Consider the following 21,162-nt stretch of genomic DNA (forward strand, 5'->3'; position numbering starts at 1 on the left):
AGAGTCCCCCAGATATTGAGCCCCAAGGACTCCTGGATTGAAGACTAGGGCAACAAAAGAAAACAGTTATTTCCTGCTGAGAATGAAGGAAGAGGGAACCGAGAACACCGGAAACCGATAAAGGCGGCTCCGAGGGCAGGGTTTAGAGAGGGATTAGGAATTGACCTGGGGGTGCTCAAGTGATTATCTCTTAGGCTGAGAAGGCCCAAGGTTGCTAAAAGTGGCCCTCAGGACCCCGAGGCAAATTAGTTTTCAGTCAGAGCCCCTGAGCAGACTGGCAAGACGGTAACTGAAATGGCTACCCTGCCTGAGTCAGTGGAGCAGATTCTTTAATGTGTTCTGGGGTTAATAATCATTACTATTTATTTGAGCTTCCATAAAGAAGATATAAAGGCACTCATCACTGCTTAAGTAGAAGATTATTTTAAAAACCACCAGTTAATAAGGGGGTGCTTGGAATAGGGTCAGATTATGAGTGAAAGTGAAGTGTTAGTTGCTCAATCGTGTCCAACTCTGTGACCTTGTGGACCATAGCCCGCCAGGATCTTCTGTCCCTGGAACTCTCCAGGCAAGAATACTGTAGTGGGTTGCCATTATCAGTAGTTACTATAGAAAAGGAAGAAGCGCAGTGTGTCACCAGAAGTTGATTCTAGTGGGAAAAGAAAAAGCAAGAGGACTTGGAAATTAAGAGAAAACTGATGAGGCACAATTACAGAAAACAGGTTCTTCAAAAATCAAATAAGTTATTTGTAAGAAATCCAATGACTCCAACACAGTTCAGGCTATAGAAAAGTCTGGCTCCGGAGAGAAAATGCAAGTAGCTAATCTGAGGCAAATATTCAAATTATAAAAAAAAAAAAAAAAGCTTCAAAATTTAGAGACTGAAATCAGGTCCAATAAGACATATTTCTACAAAGCACTAAGCAGGCCTCTGAGCCATGGGGGCTTTTTAATCCCCTTATCAAGTTTGACAGTTTTCCAGCATTCATCCATGATGCAGTAATCTTTGAGGCCTTCTGTAAATGAAAGACTGGGGTCTTGGCCTGATGCTGAGCCTCCCCTGCTCCTCAGGAGTCATCGCAGGTGTCCACTACGATATCTTTTGCAGGTGAGCACCAGCACAGTCATGTGTGGATTTTCTTCCACAGAAAGCTCAGACTGGTGCCACATATCCCAGACCTTTTCAGCAGATGTACATCTCATCTCACTAACTGGAAGATGCCCACAGCTAGTCTACATGGACTTCCTCCTCAGCTGTGGGGCCTTAGAGGCGTCCACCTTTTCTTTTCATGTCTGTGTCCACAAAAGTGTTTCACCCAGGCTCTGAAATCAAAAGACATTTTTTGATTCTTAAGAGTGTCTGCACAAGTGCACCTCTACCATCTGATTTATAAACAGTTGAATTCACCACAAATGAAAATCACCCCAAGATGTATCCTCTTACAGATTGACCTGCCTGTTTACTTCCTGTTGTTTATGTAAGTAGATTATTATCACAAATTTAATACCTTTTAATAAGTATTTTGAATTTTAAAAAATAAACTCATGTCTGGAAACCACTAGCAAATAGTATAGAGTTTTGTCTAGAATTTTCCAGTTGGTACCCCTTGAAAGAACACTTTACCCATTAAGCTTTGACACCTCCTGCCCCTTCTTTCCCAGGAGAGCATCTGTATAGGCAGGATCATGGAGATTCAGAGAAGGTTCTTACAATCACATTATCTGTCAAATGACAGTGATAACAACAGTGGACCTGTATTTCATCTTTGGGCTTCCCAGGTGGCGATACTGGTGAGGAACCCACCTGTCAATGGAGTTAGATGCCTGAGACAAGGGTTTGATCCCTGGGTCAGGAAGATCCCCTGGAGGAGGGCATGGCAACCCACTCCATTACACTTGCCTGGAGAATCCCATGGACAGAGAAGCCTGGCTGGTGGGCTACAGTCCATCGGATCACAAACAGTTGGACATGACTGAAGAGTCTTTGCAAGCATGTATTGCACCCTCACTATGCTTTCCACTATTTTGAGTACTTAATCTCATTTAAGCATCATAGCAACCCACCAAGATGTTACTACAACTGCTTAGTAGAAGGAAACTGAGGTATCAAATTGTTAGGTGACTTTCCTAAAATTACTTGGTTTATAGATAGCAGATCTGGGCATTGCACTAAGGCACTCTGGTTTCAGAGTGCAGCAGTAAGATACTCTGGTTTCAGAGTCTGCACCCTTTTAAGCAATGCACTCTCAAGCCCAGTGAGAGATACATCTTTCTGGGTTAGTTCCCAGGCACCTTCTCTGCCTCCCTTTCCCATGTGAAGGAAGGAAAGAATGAAATGAAGTATTGAACTGCCCAGCCACAGTATAGGGCCCGTCCAAATGGAATAATTCTCATTGAGGCCAAGTGCTGTAGTAACCAGAGATGAAGGATAAGATAACCCAGGTGGGACATCAGCAGGCTCAGCGGTCACAGCCTTGTCTGGTTAATTTTTTTGACCAACATAGAAAAATATGCATCTTTAAGCAGCAGTACCACCACAGAAGACTGGATTCCTAGGTTATTTGCAGTTTTGGGGGGATACTTTACAGTTCTTTCAAACAGTACTTTGTGTTAAATAGTAAAATAGGGGTTATGGCACCCCGTGAGCTTGATGGTTACTTGCTTGAATTGATTTTTTTGTCTCACCAGAGACTGCAGTGGGGCTGTGTGGTCCTGGGCAGTGCTGTGTGGCTGCCTTTACTTTGTTTCCTCCACAGGCTTGGCCTTCAACAAAGCCTGACTTAAGCTGGGCCTAGTTCTGTCACCATTCTGTGTTGTCCCCCTTTAGCCTCATCATGGTCTTTTCCCCACCCTAAAATAAATACAGTTAGACTCTTTCACTTCTGTGGGGCCTCAGGAGTCAGAAAACCTCACCTGTGTCAAGATGTGCTATTATCTGCCAATTAGATCTCAATATAACTAGAAAAAAATTTGCTGGATACAGGGCAGCTTGCAGCTTTTCTCTTTCTCTCTCAGTAACCTCCACTTTTTAGAAATTATGGAATATTTAAAACATACAGAAAATTACAGGTATTGTAAAAATCTAAGAGATTTTGACATGCTACTTCCTTTCATTGTTGTTTGCACCAAAAATTACAGATAAACCAGTGTCTGAGATGCTTTTCAAAAAGTAATTACTCTTAAAAGCAATTACTAGAATACAATTTTTGGATGATGATATGTTTCAAAATTTGAGAAAAAATTGAAGATAATATGTACATAAAGTCAGTGGGGAATATTGAAGCTTTGAAAGCAGAAAAGTAACAAAATATGTATTCTATTTGCATAAAAAATTTTTTTTAAGAATATTGCTTCCTGTAGTTTGTGTGGGTGTGCATGCTCAGACTGTCCGACTCTTTGCGACCCTCTGGACTGTAGCCAGCTCCTCTGTCCATGGGATTCTTCAAGCAAGAATACTGTAGTGAATTGCCATTCTCTTCTCCAGGAGATTTTCCCAACCCAGGGATCAAATCCGAGTCTCCTTTTGTCCCCTTCATCGGCAGGCACATTCTTTACCACTGAACCACCTGGGAAGCCCAGTTTGGGTGGGTAGGTGTGTGGTATCTTGATCCAGTTTTGAGGTCCTAGCTAGAAGCTGGTCAGTTTCTCTTCTTAAACAGCCGATTAAGTCCATGTCACCTAACACCACTCTTATCAGGCCCTCACACTCTGGGACCAAAATATGCTCACCCTAATTGCCCTGGGGCCACATATCAGACGACGAGGGACAGTCCCTGTGCTGAAGAATTTGCTGAAATTATTCAAATTAGCCAACCCCACACCCGTTTGCTCTCTTAACTTCCAGCAAAACCACAATAAAAGTGCTTGCCCACACTTCCCCTTTGCTCTTCAGTGTGACTGACCTAGTGCTTCCCCTAAGTAGCACTGGGTGGCATGCTGTGTTCTCCCCCAAGAGCTGTGAGTACAAAACACTGTAAAATGCTTTCTGGTTTTTCTTTCTTGATCTGCATCAGACTTGGTGATACCCGAGCCGAGATAATATGGTTAAAATAATTCCTTCCCACTGCAGCTTCTAGTTCAAAACTATCATGACTGGATAGGGGAAAGGAGTCTGGCAGTAAGTTCCGTGTATCCATAGTAGCTCCATCTGGGGTGCAGACTCCTATCTCTGGTTCTTCATAGCAGTTTGTGCTCCCCATGGGCCAATGAGCTAGGAGGCCAGGGTTGGCCAGCGATTTTTGAGCCTCAATTCATATGGCAAAGAAGTGACAAGACAGAAGTGTGGGCCCAGGCCATATGGGTTGCAGTCCTCCTTTTGAGAGCTCACTACATGCTAAGAATTTTATTTCTCTTATTAAAAAAAAAATTTATTTACTTGACTGCCCTCGATCTTAGCTGTGGCATGCGGAATCTAGTTCCCTGACCAGGGATGGAATCTGGGCCCCCTGCATTGGGAGTGCAAAGCCTTAGCCACTGGACCATCAGGAATGTCCCTAAGCATTTTCATTACCTATGTTTTTGTCAGAAGTTCTCTATCACTTGGGATTTATTAAGCAGCAATGTTTCCTAACATTTTCATTTTGACCACTTCATTTATAAAAAATAAGTCCCCAGTTTTATCCTGGAAAATTGGAATAAATTTGAGATCTTTATCCTCATAATAGCAGTGCTTAACAATGTCGACTTTGAAAGTTTCCAAACTACAAGAGACAAAAAAGGGGGATTAGAGTTTACAAGTTAAGAATCAGTTACAGTGGTTTGGTGTGTAGGTGATAATGAGAGATGGGGCTTGTGGTGGGGGGGGGGGGGCGGGACGGTGGGGAGCGGGAAACACAGAGAAAAGATAGGACTTATTCCTCTTATGTATAAGGAGAAACCAAAACTTTTCTGCATCACAGACAGTCTCATATCAGGAGTCATTAAAACCTAAACTCTTGCTCTTGTCAGAGCATCCCAAGAGGCAGGCCACATGGGGTGCTATAAAGAAACCAGGGTGTGGCTTCATGTTGTACCAACCTTCTAAGCAAAACACTGCCCAGAATTCCCTTCCCTGAGTCTTTCTGAATGACTCAAGGACTATAAGATTCTTCTGTGAGATCTGGGGCTGGAACCTGCCACAGCTTATCTTCCTTGGTGGGTGGCAGTGGCTGGCCTTGCAGCTGCTCCATTTCCCCTGCATCCTCTTTTTTCTCTCTCTTAATATTTATTTATTTGGCTGTGCCAGATCTTAGTTGTGGACATAGGACCTTCAATCTTCACTGCAGCATGTGGGATTTTTTTTTTTTAGTTGTGGCTTGCAAGTTCTTAGTTGCAGCAAATAGGATTCAAACGCTGGGATTGAACCCAGGCCCCCTGCATTGGAAGTGAGTCTTAGTCACGAGATCATCCCCCTACCAGATCTTCCTTAACTTCACTGACTCCTGGGCCAGGTATGAGTTTAGCATGGCAATAAAGGGTCTTCTACTGAACACCCACACTTCCAAGGTCAGAGGCAGGAAACATAAAGAGAACTGAATTTCAACTCCAGCTTGGATATGTGGCTTCCAGCTTGTTCCTGCTATCCCCCTCTTTACATCCATCTTCCCATCCTGACAGAGACTGCTTAACCAGCTCCCACAGTAGCATAATTGTCAAATCCCTGTAACAAATATATATACATGTTTCCTGATGGTTTTGTTCTTCTCTTTGAACCTTGACAGATAAAGGAATTTTTAGTTGTACTTATACAATATGTTGGTACTTCGTGACATGGCTGAGTTCTTAGTGTTCCTTCTTATCATTTTAGGAAAATATAAATCACCTGATCTGACAGACAGTTAACTATGCTGTCTTCCTGACATGTGATACCTGGGATTCTTTTTTTTTTTAAAGCAGTCCAGTATATACTTTCCTTAAATGATATATTCTGGTATTGTGATTAAAATATATTTATATACCTTAAGAAGTTCTATGAGACTTCCTTGGTGGTCCAGTGGTTAAGAATCTGCTTTCCAAGGCATGCTTGTTCCCTGGTTGGGAAACTAAGATCCCACATCCCCCAGTGCACCTAAGCAGCTAGAGAAGCCCTTGTGCCACAACGAAGAACCAGCGCAGCCAAAAAAAAATGTTCCAGAAGGATGTAGCTAAAAATGTTAACAATGGTTTCCTCCATTCTCCCTCTCTTCTGAATATTGGGATAGCTGCCTATTTCTGTTATTCCAGCCCTTCATCCTTTCTCTAAGGTTTCTCCAAGCTTATGGGGCCTCACTATAGCAAGTTCACTTGCAGGCATCTGGCTGCACTCCTGAAACAAGTTATCTCTCTTTGTTCTTACAGGTCTCAACTATCTAATTTCATTGGCTAAAAACAGAATCTGAGGAACAATCTCATCAAAGGAAATGTTACATTTTTTTTCTGAAAAACCATTTCATAGGAAAAGGTGTGTGTGTGGGGAAATGCTAATAAAGACTATAAGTCATCTACCTTGTAATCTTTAATGCCTATGACTCACAAATATTATCTATACTGACATATATACACTCTGTGAAAATGTTTTAAGGAAACATCTGTAGTTGGGAAGCCACAAAGAGAGAGCTCTCACACACATTACTCATCTCAGTGTGTATAGTACAGCAGGAAGAAGGAAGGCTTCCTCTCAGCCTTGCAACAGCAAGCTGCAGGTACCTAGCAACAGTAAGCTGCCCTCACCTGTAGCCAATGCTACCACACTGATTGCCTGCAGCCAATGAGAAGCCACCACCACTTTGAACTCTCATTTTCCTCCAATGAACTTTTATTTAAAATAACCCCAACTTCTCCCAGCTCCCTCCTTTCTTCTATAAAAAACACTCTCCTCTTTTGTTCTCCAGACTTGCCTTTGGTTCCCCATAGTTTGTTGTCCTGAATTGTAATTCCTTTGCTATTCCTGACTTAACTTGATTTTGCTGGCTAAATTACTTACCTTTTTCTTTTAAAAAAATTGACGTATCATGGTGTCAGAAGTGGGATCTGAAGGTAATGAAACCCTGAGGATTTAACACCCCCAGATCTGTACGTGATACTCATTTGAGCCGCTTGTGCTCTTCAACAGTTATTATCTCCTTTTTGGTTCAGTAAGTCTTCTCTCTGATTCAAGTTCCCCTCTTTTGGTTGAGCTTTCCAACTTTACTTGGGATCTGTTTTCTTAAAGATATCTTCCTTTTGGTGAGCACTCATTGGTTTCTGAGCCTCTGATTTTGATGTATGTATGATGTAATCCCCTAAATTCTCTGAGGAGGGTACTCCTGAGGCCCCTGGCCTGTTTTATGTAAAAAAATAAAAAAAAAAAAACTACCATCCCTCCTCCGGCACAATCTTAACTTAATAGATCAAAGATACTTTAGAACTCCAGTGGCCATTAAAAGAAATTTCTGACCTCCCCAAACAGGTTTTTCTCAGAACCAAATTAAAAGACTGCGGCTCTAAAATTAAAAACAGTGGGACTTCCTTGGTTGTCCAGTGCTTAAGACTCTGCACTTTCAATGCCAGAAACATGGGTTCAATCCCTGGGTAGGGAATTTCTGCATGCTGAGTGCTATGGCTAAAAAAACTAATTGAGTAAATTAAAATTAAACAGATTGATGGGATAACAATTTTAATTGGTACCTGGAGATTTCCAAATGTATCCAAGATTCTAAAATTGCCTCTTTCAGTAAGTTCAGTTCAGTTCAGTCGCTCAGTCGTGTCCAACTCTCCGCGACCCCATGAATCACAGCACGCCAGGCCTCCCTGTCCATCACCAACTCCCGGATTTCACTCAAACTCATGTCCACAGAGTCGCTGATGCCATCCAGCCATCTCATTCTCTGTCGTCCCCGTCTCCTCCCGCCCCCAACCTTTCCCAGCATCAGTCTTTTCTAGTGAGTCAACTCGTCGCATGAGGTGGCCAAAGTATTGCAGTTTCAGCTTTAGCATCAGTCCTTCCAATGAACACCCAGGATTGATCTCCTTTAGAATGGACTGGTTGGATCTCCCTGCAGTCCAAGGGACTCTCAAGAGTCTTCTCCAACACCACAGTTCAAAAGCATCAACTCTTCGGCGATCAGCTTTCTTCACAGTCCAACTCTCACATCCATACATGACCACTGGAAAAACCACAGCCTTGACTAGACGGACCTTTGTTGGCATAGTAATGTCTCTGCTTGCCTCTTTACAAAATACCATTTCTAAATTAACCAAGGCAAAAAAAAAAAAGACCATAAAAAGCTTCTGGAACTACATTTCCCTCTTCCCCACTCTGTCTCCGCAGCCAGCTTCCTCTTTCTCTTCAGCACTGTCCCCATCTCTTCTATTCCCTCAACTTCTTTTCACTGAATTTTCCTTTTTCTCTGAACTTATCTATTTCTGTTCCTCTCCTGAATTTATTAAAACCTGTCCCCCTAAGGTTTGTGGCATTGTACAGGAGACAGGGAGCAAGACCATTCCCAAGAAAAAGAAATGCAAAAAAGCAAAATGACGGTCTGAGGAGGCCTTACAAATAGCTGAGAAAAGAAGAGAAGCAAAAAGCAAAGGAGAAAAGGAAAGATATACCCATTTGAATGCAGAGTTCCAAAGACTAGCAAGGAGAGATAAGAAAGCCTTCCTCAGTGATCAATGCAAAGAAATAGAGAAAAACAATAGAATGGGAAAGACTAGAGGTCTCTTCAAGAAAATTAGAGATACCAAGGGAACATTTCATGCAAAGATGGGCACAATAAAGGACAGAAATGGTATGGACCTAACAGAAGCAGAAGATATTAAGAGGTGGCAAGAATACACAGAAGAACTGTACAAAAAAGATCTTCATGACTCAGATAATAATGATGGTATAATCTCTCACCTAGAGTCAGACATCCTGAAATGCGAAGTCAAGTGGGCCTTAGGAAGCATCACTATGAACAAAGCTAGTGGAGGTGATTGAATTCCAGTTGAGCTATTTCAAATCCTAAAAGATGATGCTGTGAAAGTGCTGCACTCAATATGCCAACAAATTTGGAAAACTCAGCAGTGGCCACAGGACTGGAAAAGGTCATTCCAATCCCAAAGAAACGCAATGCCAAAGAATGCTCAAACTACTGTACAATTGCACTCATCTAACACGCTAGTAAAGTAATACTCAAAATTCTCCAAGCCAAGCTTCAACAGTACATGAACCGTGAACTTCCAGATGTTCAAGCAGGTTTTAGAAAAGGCAGAGGAACAAGAAATCAAATTGCCAACATCCACTGGATCATTGAAAAAGCAAGAGAGTTCCAGAAAAACATCTATTTCTGCTTTATTGACTATGCCAAAACCTTTGACTGTGTGGATCACAATAAACTGTGGAAAATTCTTCAGAAGATGGAAATACCAGACCACCTGACCTGCCTCTTGAGAAATCTGTATGCAAGTCAGGAAGCAACCATTAGAACTGGATATGGAACAACAGACTGGTTTCAAATAGGAAAAGGAGTACATCGGGGCTGTATATTGTCACCGTGCTGATTTAACTTATATGCAGAGTACATCATGAGAAACGCTGGGTTGGATGAAGCACAAGCTGGAATCAAGATTGCCGGGAGAAATATCAATAACCTCAGATATGCAGATGACACCACCCTTATGGCAGAAAGTGAAGAACTAAAGAGCCTCTTGATGAAAACGAAAGAGGAGAGTGAAAAAGTTGGCTTAAAACTCAACATTCAGAAAGCAAAGATCATGGCATCTGGTCCCATCACTTCATGGCAAATAGATGGAGAAACAGTGGCAGACTTTATTTCTGAGGGCTCTAAAATTGCTGTAGATGGTGACTGCAGCCATGAAATTAAGAGACCCTTGCTCCTTGGAAGGAAAGTTATGATCAACCTAGACAGCATATTAAAAAGCAGAGACATTACTTTGTCAACCAAGGTCCATCTAGTCAAGGCTATGCTTTTTCCAATAGTCATGTATGGATGTGAGAGTTGGACTATAAAGAAAGCTGAGGGCCAAAGAATTGATGCTTTTGAACTTTGGTGTTGGAGAAGACTCTTGAGAGTCCCCTGGACAGCAAGGAGATCCAACCAGTCCATCCTAAAGGAGATCAGTCCTGGGTGTTCATTGGAAGGACTGATGTTGAAGCTGAAACTCCAATACTTTGGCCACCTGATGCAAAGAGCTGACTCATTTGCAAAGACCCTGATGCTGGGAAAGATTGAAGGTGGGAGGAGAAGGGGATGACAGAAGATGAAATGGCTGGATGGCATCACCGATTCAATGGACATGAGTTTGGGTAAACTCCAGGAGTTGGTAATGGCAGGAAGGCCTGGCATGCTGCAATCCATGGGGTCACAAAGATTTGGGCATGACTGAGTGACTGAACTGAACTGAACTGAATCTTGTTAATTTAAGATGTATGTTGTGGAAGTGGATATGGTAAAAGTATATAAGGCCTTCATAAGACTAGCAAGTGGGCCATTCTCCGTCCCCCTTCTGATGTCTATGTCAGAAGCTCTCTCAGTCCATTTTCACTATAATAAAATTTCTGCCACACAAAAGCTCTGAGTGATCAAACCTGGTGTCTGGTCATAAATCTTCTTTTTCAGAGATCATAAATCCAAAATGGTTCACCATAAGCTATCAATACAAGTCTTTGGAATTACATCCTGGGGACAAAGAAACCCTTGCTGTTTGATTATACACTCAGAGTAATGGAATCACCAAGTAACCCATTTGGCAAACCTAGGGGTTTCTAAAGTCTGTTGATTGGAATGCCTGTATCCAGAAACCTGATCAGCTCGTGCAAGTCGTCTTCACTTGTTTTCTTTTTTTTATCATGGCATGAGACTTGCAGAATCTTTCTTCCCTGACCAGGGATTGAACCTGGGCCCTTGAAATTAAAGTGCTGAGTCTTAACACTGGACCACCAGGGAATTCCCCCAAATTGTCCTTAAGGAAAATTTTGGTCTTCCTTTGAATGCTGAATCCACTCAAGTTGCCTTTGATCTATGTACGTTAACAGGTTGAACTGAAATCTCTCTTCTAGTTAAAAGAAACAGAATATAATGGAAAATTATGTCCATCTCACCCATACCCTCGATGATGCAACTAAAATGAAGACCACTAAAATTCCTAATTTTCAACTCCAAAAAGGAAGCCTTTAAACAAACCCCAAACCTTCCTAGTCTCCATCATAATTTCTAAAAGCTAGAACATTGGAAGAAAAATTTCTACGAGCTTAAGTACTCCAAGCACCTTTAGTCCTCTAACCAGCCTTACTAATGTCCTCCTGATGTCCAGGACTCTGAAGAACTACAGAGAATTTCCCCAATCCTTTCTCTTAATCAACTTGAAGAAACTACTCATTAGACTGGAAACAAATCTGTTTTTGTCCTTTTTGGAAGAGCTACACTCTTGGTGCTCAGCCCCACTACCATTAAAAAGCTCTTGCCTCAGAATACTAAAATGATGCAAGTGGTGGGGATCTCTAGTAAACCTCAACAGGTTATCGCTAAACTTGTCCCCTTTTGCTTAGGCTCTCTAAGAGATGCTTACCCTTTTCTCCTTTTTCCTCCACTTCTATTTACTTATTAAGCCAAAATACATTGGAAAAATGACCACTGGAATTTCTTTCTCCCAAAAGGGGGAAATAATTCTGGAACCTGACAGTAGCAACCAAAATAGCCAATTAAGTAAAGCAAATGGCCCTTCAGCATCTTCTAATTTCTCCATGTCTAATGGCACAAGAGCTAATTCTGAGAACACTGATCATTTGTCTCTATTGGATTAGCTACCACTCTTCCCTGTGGCTCAGATGGTAAAGAATTTGCCTGCAATTCAGGAGACCCGGGGTCAGTCCCTTGGTCGGGAAGATCCCCCGGAGAAGCAAATGGCAACCCACTCCAGTAGTCTTGCCTGGAAAGTCCCATGGGCAGAGAAGCCTGACAGGCTACAGTCCAGGGAGTCGCAGAGTTGGACATGAATGAGTGCTGACACCTTCACTTTCTCCTTATGGGCAAAATCCTCAACTGATATCTGAAGTACCCATGTGCACCAAGATCCAAGTATGACCCTCAAAACTTCTCTCAGGATTAATCAATACCCTATAAATAAAGAGGCCCTTCAAGGCATTAAGCCAATAACAAAGGCCCAGGGCCACATTATCCCCTCCACCAGTTAGTGCAACGTTTCTATTTTACCTGTGAAGAAACCAAATGGTTGTGGATGGAGACTTGTCCAGGACCTTCGAGCCATAAACAGTACTGTCACCCTGTTGCCCCAGCCCCTATACTTCATTAGCCTCCATCCCAACTGAAAGCAAATTTTTTGATGTGAATTAATTTATGTAGTGTGTGTTTTAGAAGTTCCCAGAAGATAAACCAAGACAATATAGTAGCTTTTTGTCTTTACTGGGGAAGGTCAGCAATATTCCTTTATAGTAATGCCCCAGTGAAAGCCCTTCTTTTGTTGTCCAGTTGCTCAGTCATGTCTGACCCCACGGATTGCAGCATGCCAGGCTACTCTGTCCTCTCATGTCCATTAAGTTGGTGATGCTATCTAACTATCTCATCCTCTACCACCGACTTCTCCTTTTGTTTTCAGTCTTTCTCAGCATCAGGGTCTTTCCCAGTGTTTCAGCTCTTTGTATCAGGTGGCCAAAATTTTGGAGCTTTAGCTTCAGCATCAGTCCTTCCAATGATTATTCAGGGTTCACTTCCTTTAGGATTGGTTGGTTTGGTCTCCTTGCAGTCCAAGAGACTCTCAAGAATCTTCTCCAGCATCACAATTCAAAGTGTCGATTCTTCAGTGCTCAGCCTTTTTTATGCACCAGCTCTCACATCTGAATATGACTACTAGAAAAACCATAACTTTGACTATACAGACCTTTGTCAGCAAAGTGATGTATTTTAATACGCTGTCTAGATTTGTCATAGCTTTTCTTCCAAGGAGCCAGCATCTTTTAATTGAATGACTGCAGTTACCTCTGCCCTTCTTATTTCTCACAAACTTTATTTATTTATAGCCTCCCGTCTTGTGGCACTCTAGCTCCCTGACCAGGGGTTGAACCCATAGCTGCTGGAGTGGAAGCACAGGGTTCTAATTCCTGGGAAACTAGGAAATTCCCCTCATAAACTTTGAAGGCTGATCTAGAAGACATCCAGTTTTCTGGAAGCTCCACCTTGAAAAAGTTATTTATTTGACTGCACCGAGTCTTAGTTGTGGCGTGTGGGATTTAGTTTCCTGATTAAGGATCAAACCCAGGTCCTCTATATGGGGAGTGCAGTCTTAGCCAGTGGACCACCAGGGAAATCCCTGGAGGCTCCACTTTAATAGAATGTGTGGATGACTTACTTCTCTGCTCCGCTTCCTAAGTCTCTTCACAAGAAGAGAGTCTCCATTTACTCAAACTTCTAGCCGAAAAGGAGCATAAAGTCTCTAAGGAAAAATTGCAATTTGTTCAAACTCAAGTTTATTTAGCACATCTGTTCTCAGAACAAGGACTGCACATAGATCAGACAGACTTCATAGCATCTTGAACTTCCCAAAGCCCCAAACCAAATGCAAGCTGCAAAGTTTTCTTGGATTGGCAGGCTATTTTCTCAACCAGATCCCTTAAACTTCCCCAGTGGCCCAACCCTTATATTCTTGTGAAAAACTAATAAATAAAAAAAAAGCGCTAATAATTCTCTTTTCACCTTGGAATATTCAGGTGACATGACTTTTACAATCTTAAAGTTTTATAACCACTCCTGCCTTTGAAAACCCCAATTATTAATTCCTATTCTTTTTGTACGTGAAAAAGAAGGGAATGCCCTTAGGGTACTCACCCAAATGTCTGTGGATCATGACTGCCAAGAACCTGGAGCCTAGGATACATCTTAACCCCCACCTCAGAGCTATACCTGAAACTTCCCTTCTTGTAAAAATCACTGAAGAATGGTCATGGGATCTTCTTTAACCATTTTGTGCCACATGCTGATGAAGCTCTTAACCCTTATCATACTCAACATCTTGCAGTAAGCCACCTCACTTTCTATGAAATTCTCCTGTAATCGAACTGCCCCATAAATCACTCTTGCCCAGTGTAATAACTTTGGCCCTGCTCCTTTTCTCTCACAGATAAACTGTGCCCCTCACACACACTCCCGCACCGCCATGACTGCTTATAAGACATGCCCTTAGATAATATTGACATTTTACGGTTCACTGATGGTTTTTCTTTGAAAGATGAAAATGGTAACTATTGTGCTGGATGTGCAATGTCCATTCTTCTTTAAGAAACTGAAGTAACACTTTTGCCTTGGGCTACTTTGGCCCAATAAGCCAAATATATGTACTCACATGGGCCTATAGCCTAGTCAAGGGCAAAATGGACAACATTTACACTGACAGTAGCTTTGTCTTTGGCATGGCTCACGATTTTGGAACGTGATGGAAACAACATGGCTTCCTTACTTCCAGGAGAGATCAAATTAAAAACAGCCTTTTGGTTCAAGAATTATTAAATGCCATATTCTTACTTGCTACCTTGCCTATTATTAAAGTTCTGGGGCGTGCTAAGCTCGACTCTTTGGAAGCTAAAAGAAGTTACCTTGTTGATATTTCCACAAAAAAATGCTACCCTTCCGGGACTTCCCTGGCACTCCAGTGGTTAAGACTTTGCACTCCCAATGCACGGAGCAAAGTTTTGATCCCTTTTCATGGAACTAAAATCCCACATGCCACACAGCACAGGTCCGTTCCCCCCTTCCCCCTCCCCCTCACAAACAAAATGCTGCCCTCAAAAGATTACGGTCTAGAGGAACTTGGATACTTCTGATTGTTGGATCTTTCATTAGAAAACCTAATCTGTCTATGACAGCCACGACCCTTTAGCCATCTCCATTGTGACAACTAGTTGTAGCTGCACCCCTTTGGATATTAATCATCAAGTCAAACTTCTGCAACCAGATTTTCCTGTACCTTGCTTTGACCTCTCCTGTGTTGTAACTCTCAATCCAGCTAATCATACCTATTCTGCCTATATATTAATAGTTCTTACCAGTAGGTTAGGTCTGCTTGTCATGGCAAAAGAACTCCCTTCTGTATGACCTTTGAGAACAAAGTCCATAGAACAGGATGGTTTCTCCCTAATTGTTCACCAAACACCACTGACCCTTGGCTTGAAAAGGCCAATAGAATAATCCCAAATAATGGCATTAATAATAATCAAACCTGGCAGGAATCTTGTGTGTACCACCTGTTCTTATATCTGTAATGAATGGGCCTCTTGATGGGTTTATGAATGTTTGCACAGCTGGTGGATTGAAGGCCAATGCTTACTAGGATTTCTAACTGTCCCCATGGACGTTCACAGTAAATCTGAATTCTCCCATTGGTCCTGTCATTTGTCTTCTCCATTAAACCACATTGCCACCTTAAATGGGAATTCCCAGGAGGTAATATACATGACTGGATTTGCTTCCATTGGAAGGGCACTTATTCATGGTAAACTTGCCAGTTCTACCACTGAGGCAATAGCAGCCCAAGAACAACTACTTGACTCATTGGCCAAAGTAATTTAGGATAATTGAGTAGCTCTTGATTACCTAGCATTTGTGCGAATGCAAATGCCACCTACCGTGCATGGATAAATTCCTCAAGTGAAGTAGAGACTCCACTGGTATACCTTAGATATATTTTGGATTTAGTTCTCAACAACCAAAATAAAACAAATATTCCAGTAAAATAAGTTACATAAATTTTGATTTCCCAGTGCATGTAAAAGTTATGTTTATACCATGCTGTAGTATATTAGCTGTACACTGTCTGAAAAACCAATGGACAAACCTTGATTGAAAAACATTTTATTGTAACAGAACAAAAAGCCCCTCAACCAACCTCAATATCTACAAAGCATAATAAAGTTAAGTGCAATAAAATGAGGTATGCCTATACATAAAATTAGGGAACAAGCGTATTGGCTACAACAAATTTCACTGATGATCCATAGACCTTTGATGTGCTTTTGGCTTAAACTTTCAACTTTTAGTGGTCTTTTATTGAGATAGTAACATTTAATAATTTGTACAATATTCTAAAAATTATTTTTATCAGTTTCATGGACAGAGGACCCTGGTGGGCTGCAGTCCATGGGGTCGCTACTAGTCGGACACGACTGAGGAACTTCACTTTCACTTTTCACTTTCACACATTGGAGAAGGAAATGGCAACCCACTCCAGTATTCCTGCCTGGAGAATCCCAGAGACGGCGGAGTCTGGTTGGCTGCCATCTATGGGGTCGCACAGAGTCGGACACGACTGAAGCGACTTAGCAGCAGCAGCAGCAGCAAGTAACTGTTGTTAAGATTTTACTTAATTTACCAGTTACTGGTCTATCAGTTCAGTTCAGTTCAGTCGCTCAGTCGTGTCCGACTCTTTGCGATCCCATGAATCACAGCACGCCAGGCCTCACTGTCCATCACCAACTCCCGGAGTTCACTCAAACTCATGTCCATAGAGTCGGTGATGCCATCCAGTCATCTCATTCTCTGTCATCCCCTTCTTCTCCCGCCCCCAGTCTTTCCCAGCATCAGAGTCTTTTCCAGTGAGTCAACTCATCACATGAGGTGGCCAAAGTATTGCAGTTTCAGCTTTAGCATCAGTCCTTCCAGTGAACACCCAGGATTGATCTCCTTTAGAATGGACTGGTTGGATCTCCTTGCAGGCCAAGGGACTCTCAAGAGTCTTCTCCAGCACCACAATTCAAAAGCATCAGTTCTTCGGTGATCAGCTTTCTTCACAGTCCAACTCTCACATCCATACATGACCACGGGAAAAACCATAGCCTTGACTAGACGCACCTTGATTGGCAAAGTAATGTCTCTGCTTTTTAATATACTATCTAGGTTGGTCATAACTTTCCTTCCAAGGAGTAAGCATCACTGGTCTATCAGAAAATTATATTCTTCTGCCCGGAAGTCTTCATTTAAAAAAGGAGATTTTTTTTCCATGTTTTATAATACAATATCAAAACAAAATCCTTATTTTAAAAAAAATTTCTAAATTTTATTATGGAAACTTTCAAAAATACAGAAAAAGAAAGAAAGAATAGTCTAACTAAAAAAAAAAAAAAAGAAAAGAACTGACCAACAAAGATGAAAGTGCAGCACATAAGTGAAAATGCTAGGAGTGAAACTGGAATTGAGTATAAATGGAGCTTATAGAAGAACTTGCTGAATGGGAGAATGTTGACACTGCTGTTGTTCAAGAGACTAGATCTGCAGGCAGAAGTAGCAAAAAACTTCACATGAGGGATTCTTGGAGATATTTAATGATATTAAGAGTGGAAAGATACACATAATTGTAAATCAAATGTACTTGAATGAAACAATAATTTTTGTAAAGTGGAAAAGGACTTCCCTCATGGTCCAATGGTTAGGATTCTGAGCTTGCACTGCAGGGAGCGTAATTTGATCCCTGGTCAGGCAACTAAGATTCCACAAGCTGCTTAGCCAAAAAAAAAAAAAAAAAAATCCCAACACTTTAATGCTGAATATTTCTAATAAGTTATGGAATACAAAATAAATATTAGTTTTTGTATTGTTTTAACTTCCCAATACACTCTATTTTTGAGAATACAGTTCAGTTCAGTTCAGTCGCTCAGTCGTGTCCGACTCTTTGTGATCCCATGAATTGCAGCACGCCAGGCCTCCTTGTCCATCACCAACTCCCAGAGTTTACCCAAACTCATGTCCATTGAGTCGGTGATGCCATCCAACCATCTCATCCTCTGTCATCCCCTTCTCCTCCTGCGCTCAATCTTTCCCAGCACCAGGGTCTTCTTAAATGAGTCAGCTCTTCACATCAGGTGGCCAAAGTATTGCAGTTTCAGCTTCAGCATCAGTCCCTCCAATGAACACCCAGGATCGATCTCCCTTAGAATGGACTGGTTGGATCTCCTTGCGGTACAAGGGACTCTCAAGAGTCTTCTCCGACACCACAGTTCAAAAGCATCAATTCTTCGGCGATCAGCTTTCTTCACAGTCCAACTCTCACATCCATACATGACCACGGGAAAAACCATAGCCTTGACTAGACGGACCTTTGTTGGCAAAGTAATGTCTCTGCTTTTTAATATATTATCAAGGTTGGTCATAACTTTACTTCCAAGGAGTAAGCGTCTTTTAATTTCATGGCTGCAATCAGCATCTGCAGTGATTTTGGAGCCCAAAAAATATAGTCTGACACTGTTTCTACATCTATTTCCCATGAAGTGATGGGACCAGATGCCATGATCTTTGTTTTCTGAATGTTGAGTTTTAAGCCAACTTTTTCACTCTCCTCTTTCACTTTGAACAAAAGGGTATTTAGTTCTTTTTCACTTTCTACCATAAGGGTGGTGTCATCTGCATATCTGAGGTTATTGATATTTTTCCCGGCAATGTTGATTCCAGCTTGTGCTTCATCCAGCCCAGCATTTCTCATGATGTACTCTGCATATAAGTTAAATGAGCAGGGTGACAATATACAGCCTTGATGTACTCCTTTTCCTATTTGGAACCAGTCTGGCTTTTATCTCATTTGATGCAAATATATGTACACACAAGTCATAAGCCACAGTTTGTGTTTAAGGACAAAAATATAGCTTCTTAGAATGCAACAGCTAGAGAGCATTTGAAAACTACTTGCACTCTGAAATTAAAATAAAAAATAAAACCTTAATAATAGGGCTGAGTGTGTGTGAGCATCTGCTGGTATCTGCTCAAGAAGGGCCCTATGCTGGCTCTAGAGGAGGTTGCTTGTCTAGGTGGTTGTATACTGCAGAGATGATTAGAAGACAGATCACAACTGGAAAGGCTAAAGGGAAGCTTTCATTAACTTTAACTTATCTTAGGGTTCTTGTTCTAAGAAATCTTCAGTTTTCATCTAAGAATGGTAGTCTGTTTTTTCTCAATAGAGACCTTTTTTCTTGGTTGAGCTTTCCTTCTTTTGATTTTAACTCCATCACTTTATGACTCCATCACTTTTTCTGGAAATGCTGGAAGAGAATCACAATTATCGTTATGACCATTGCTGCACAGGCGAAGCAGATGGCCAGAGCCAGGAAGTGGAGATCAGAGAGGCGTACAGTGTACACAACAGTGAGCCAGAGCTCCCCTGTTCCCTGTTGCCACATCATTAGGTGGGTCCTTCACCTGGCAGGTGTATGTCCCATTATCATCAATCTGCAGCTTCCAAAGGATGGAGACATCACACTGCTCAGGGCTCCCATCCCACAGCCCCCAGCCCTTGAAATTCATGGGTTTGAAGGGATCTACATGGTAGTAAAAAATAAATAGCTCCCTCCATCTCAAGGACAAAAATTCCAGGTCACTGTTAGAGCATAACCCACAGGGACGAAGTTAGAGAAAGTATACAGATAATAAAGAGAATTAAATGATTTATGCTTCCCTTTAGAGAGCATACCACAAAGCTCAGGGATTTTTATTCTTAAGAATAAAAGTTTAAAAAATTACAGACAGCTCTTGTGCCCTGGTCTAAGATGGCGGACGAGGCCACCCAGCGTGTTGTGTCTGAGATCCCGGTGCTGAAGACCAACGCCGGACCTCGAGATCGGGAGTTGTGGGTGCAGAGACTCAAGGAGGAGTACCAGTCTCTCATACGGTATGTGGAGAACAAGAAGAATGCGGACAATGACTGGTTCTGACTGGAGTCCAACAAGGAAGGGACTCGGTGGTCTGGAAGATGCTGGTACATCCATGACCTCCTCAAATATGAGTTTGATATCGAGTTTGACATTCCTATCATATGTCCCACTACTGCTCCAGAAATTGCAGTACCTGAACTAGATGGAAAAACAGCAAAGATGTACAGGGGTGGCAAAGTATGCCTGACCAGTCACTTTAAGCCTTTGTGGGCCAGGAACGTGCCTAAGTTTGGACTAGCTCATCTCATGGCTCTGGGGCTGGGTCCATGGCTGGCAGTGGAAATCCCCGATCTGATTCAGAAGGGAGTGATTCAGCATAAAGAGAAATGCGGCCAATGAAGGATCAAGCCACTGAGGCAGGACAGAGGGACCTTTGATAGGCTACGGTTCCTGTTTTCCTGTGCATCATTCTTCTTACTCATCTTACTGCTTTCCCTGACACCCCTTCACCCATAATTGTTACTAAGTGGCTGCAGCAGACACTGCTGAAAAAAAAAACAGCATTGCTGCTGAATTTCTTAAGTTGAGCTCCACAGGGAAAGGAAAGACTGCTGCTGCTAAGTCACTTCAGTCGTTTCCGACTCTGTGTGACCCCATAGACTGAAGCCCACCAGGCTCCCCCGTCCCTGGGACTCTCCAGGCAAGAACACTGGAGTGGTAGGGCCTTGAAAAACCAACAGGCAATTTATATCCCGTCCCTAGGTGGAGCACTGCGAGGCCTGGAGGGGTAGGGGGTAACCCAAAGTGGGTACATAGTCTTTCTGGTTTCTGGAGATAACTCATCAATAAAAGCTGCTTTCTCTGGTGAAAAAAAAAAAATTACAGATAAAAATTTTTGTAAAGTCCTTGGCAGTCCAGTGGTTAGGACTCTGAACTTTCACTACCGAGGGCCTGTGTTCAATCCCTCATTGGGGAACTAAGATCCCACAAGCCTCATGGCAAGACCAAGAAAAAAAGAATAAAAATTCTCAGGAATCACATATGTAACTAAAAAGACTATGAGAACTGAAACTTTGAATAAACAACATCATAATAAAATACAAAGATCACTACAAAAGCAATACAACTCCAATCAATCCTTGTCTAAAATATATTATCAAGCACCTGTAAGCAACCCTAAGTTGTACCAAAAACTGTAAATAAAAGCCAATCACACTTAATCCCAAGGGGGAGAGTTAAGAGCAAACCTTGATGCTGCCCGTCCCTCTTTCACCCTGAGATTTTGAATATTTGTGCTTTTCACAAATGAGACAACTTCATAAAAGCTTCTTTTAAATTTTAGATGCTGGCTTAGAGTAAGTCCAGTGTGAAATAATCCATTGTGGGAAAGAAGTTCACCGGGTGACAAACAGAGTTAGAAGAAGTCTCTGGTGACTTCCTTCTGAGAGATACCACACCCACAGAGTTACAGTGGATGCCTGGCAGCCCAGAAAGCTGCATTTCCCTCTGTATACAAGGGAAACTTCCTCAAGGAAACAGAAGCTTTTTTTCTGAGGCAATTAGTACTTCCCTGGTGGCTC

General features: G+C 42.0%; 1 pseudogene; it reads left to right on the forward strand.

Moving 5' to 3' along the window:
- Positions 1-19,477: 19,477 nt before the first annotated feature.
- LOC129555090 (ubiquitin-fold modifier-conjugating enzyme 1 pseudogene) lies at positions 19,478-20,151 on the forward strand (annotated as a pseudogene).
- Positions 20,152-21,162: the final 1,011 nt, after the last annotated feature.

This window comes from Moschus berezovskii, chromosome 12 (genome assembly GCF_049115385.1).
Source record: "Moschus berezovskii isolate FMDL1 chromosome 12, NW_MosBer_1.0, whole genome shotgun sequence".
Classification (NCBI taxonomy): Eukaryota; Metazoa; Chordata; class Mammalia; order Artiodactyla; family Moschidae; genus Moschus; species Moschus berezovskii.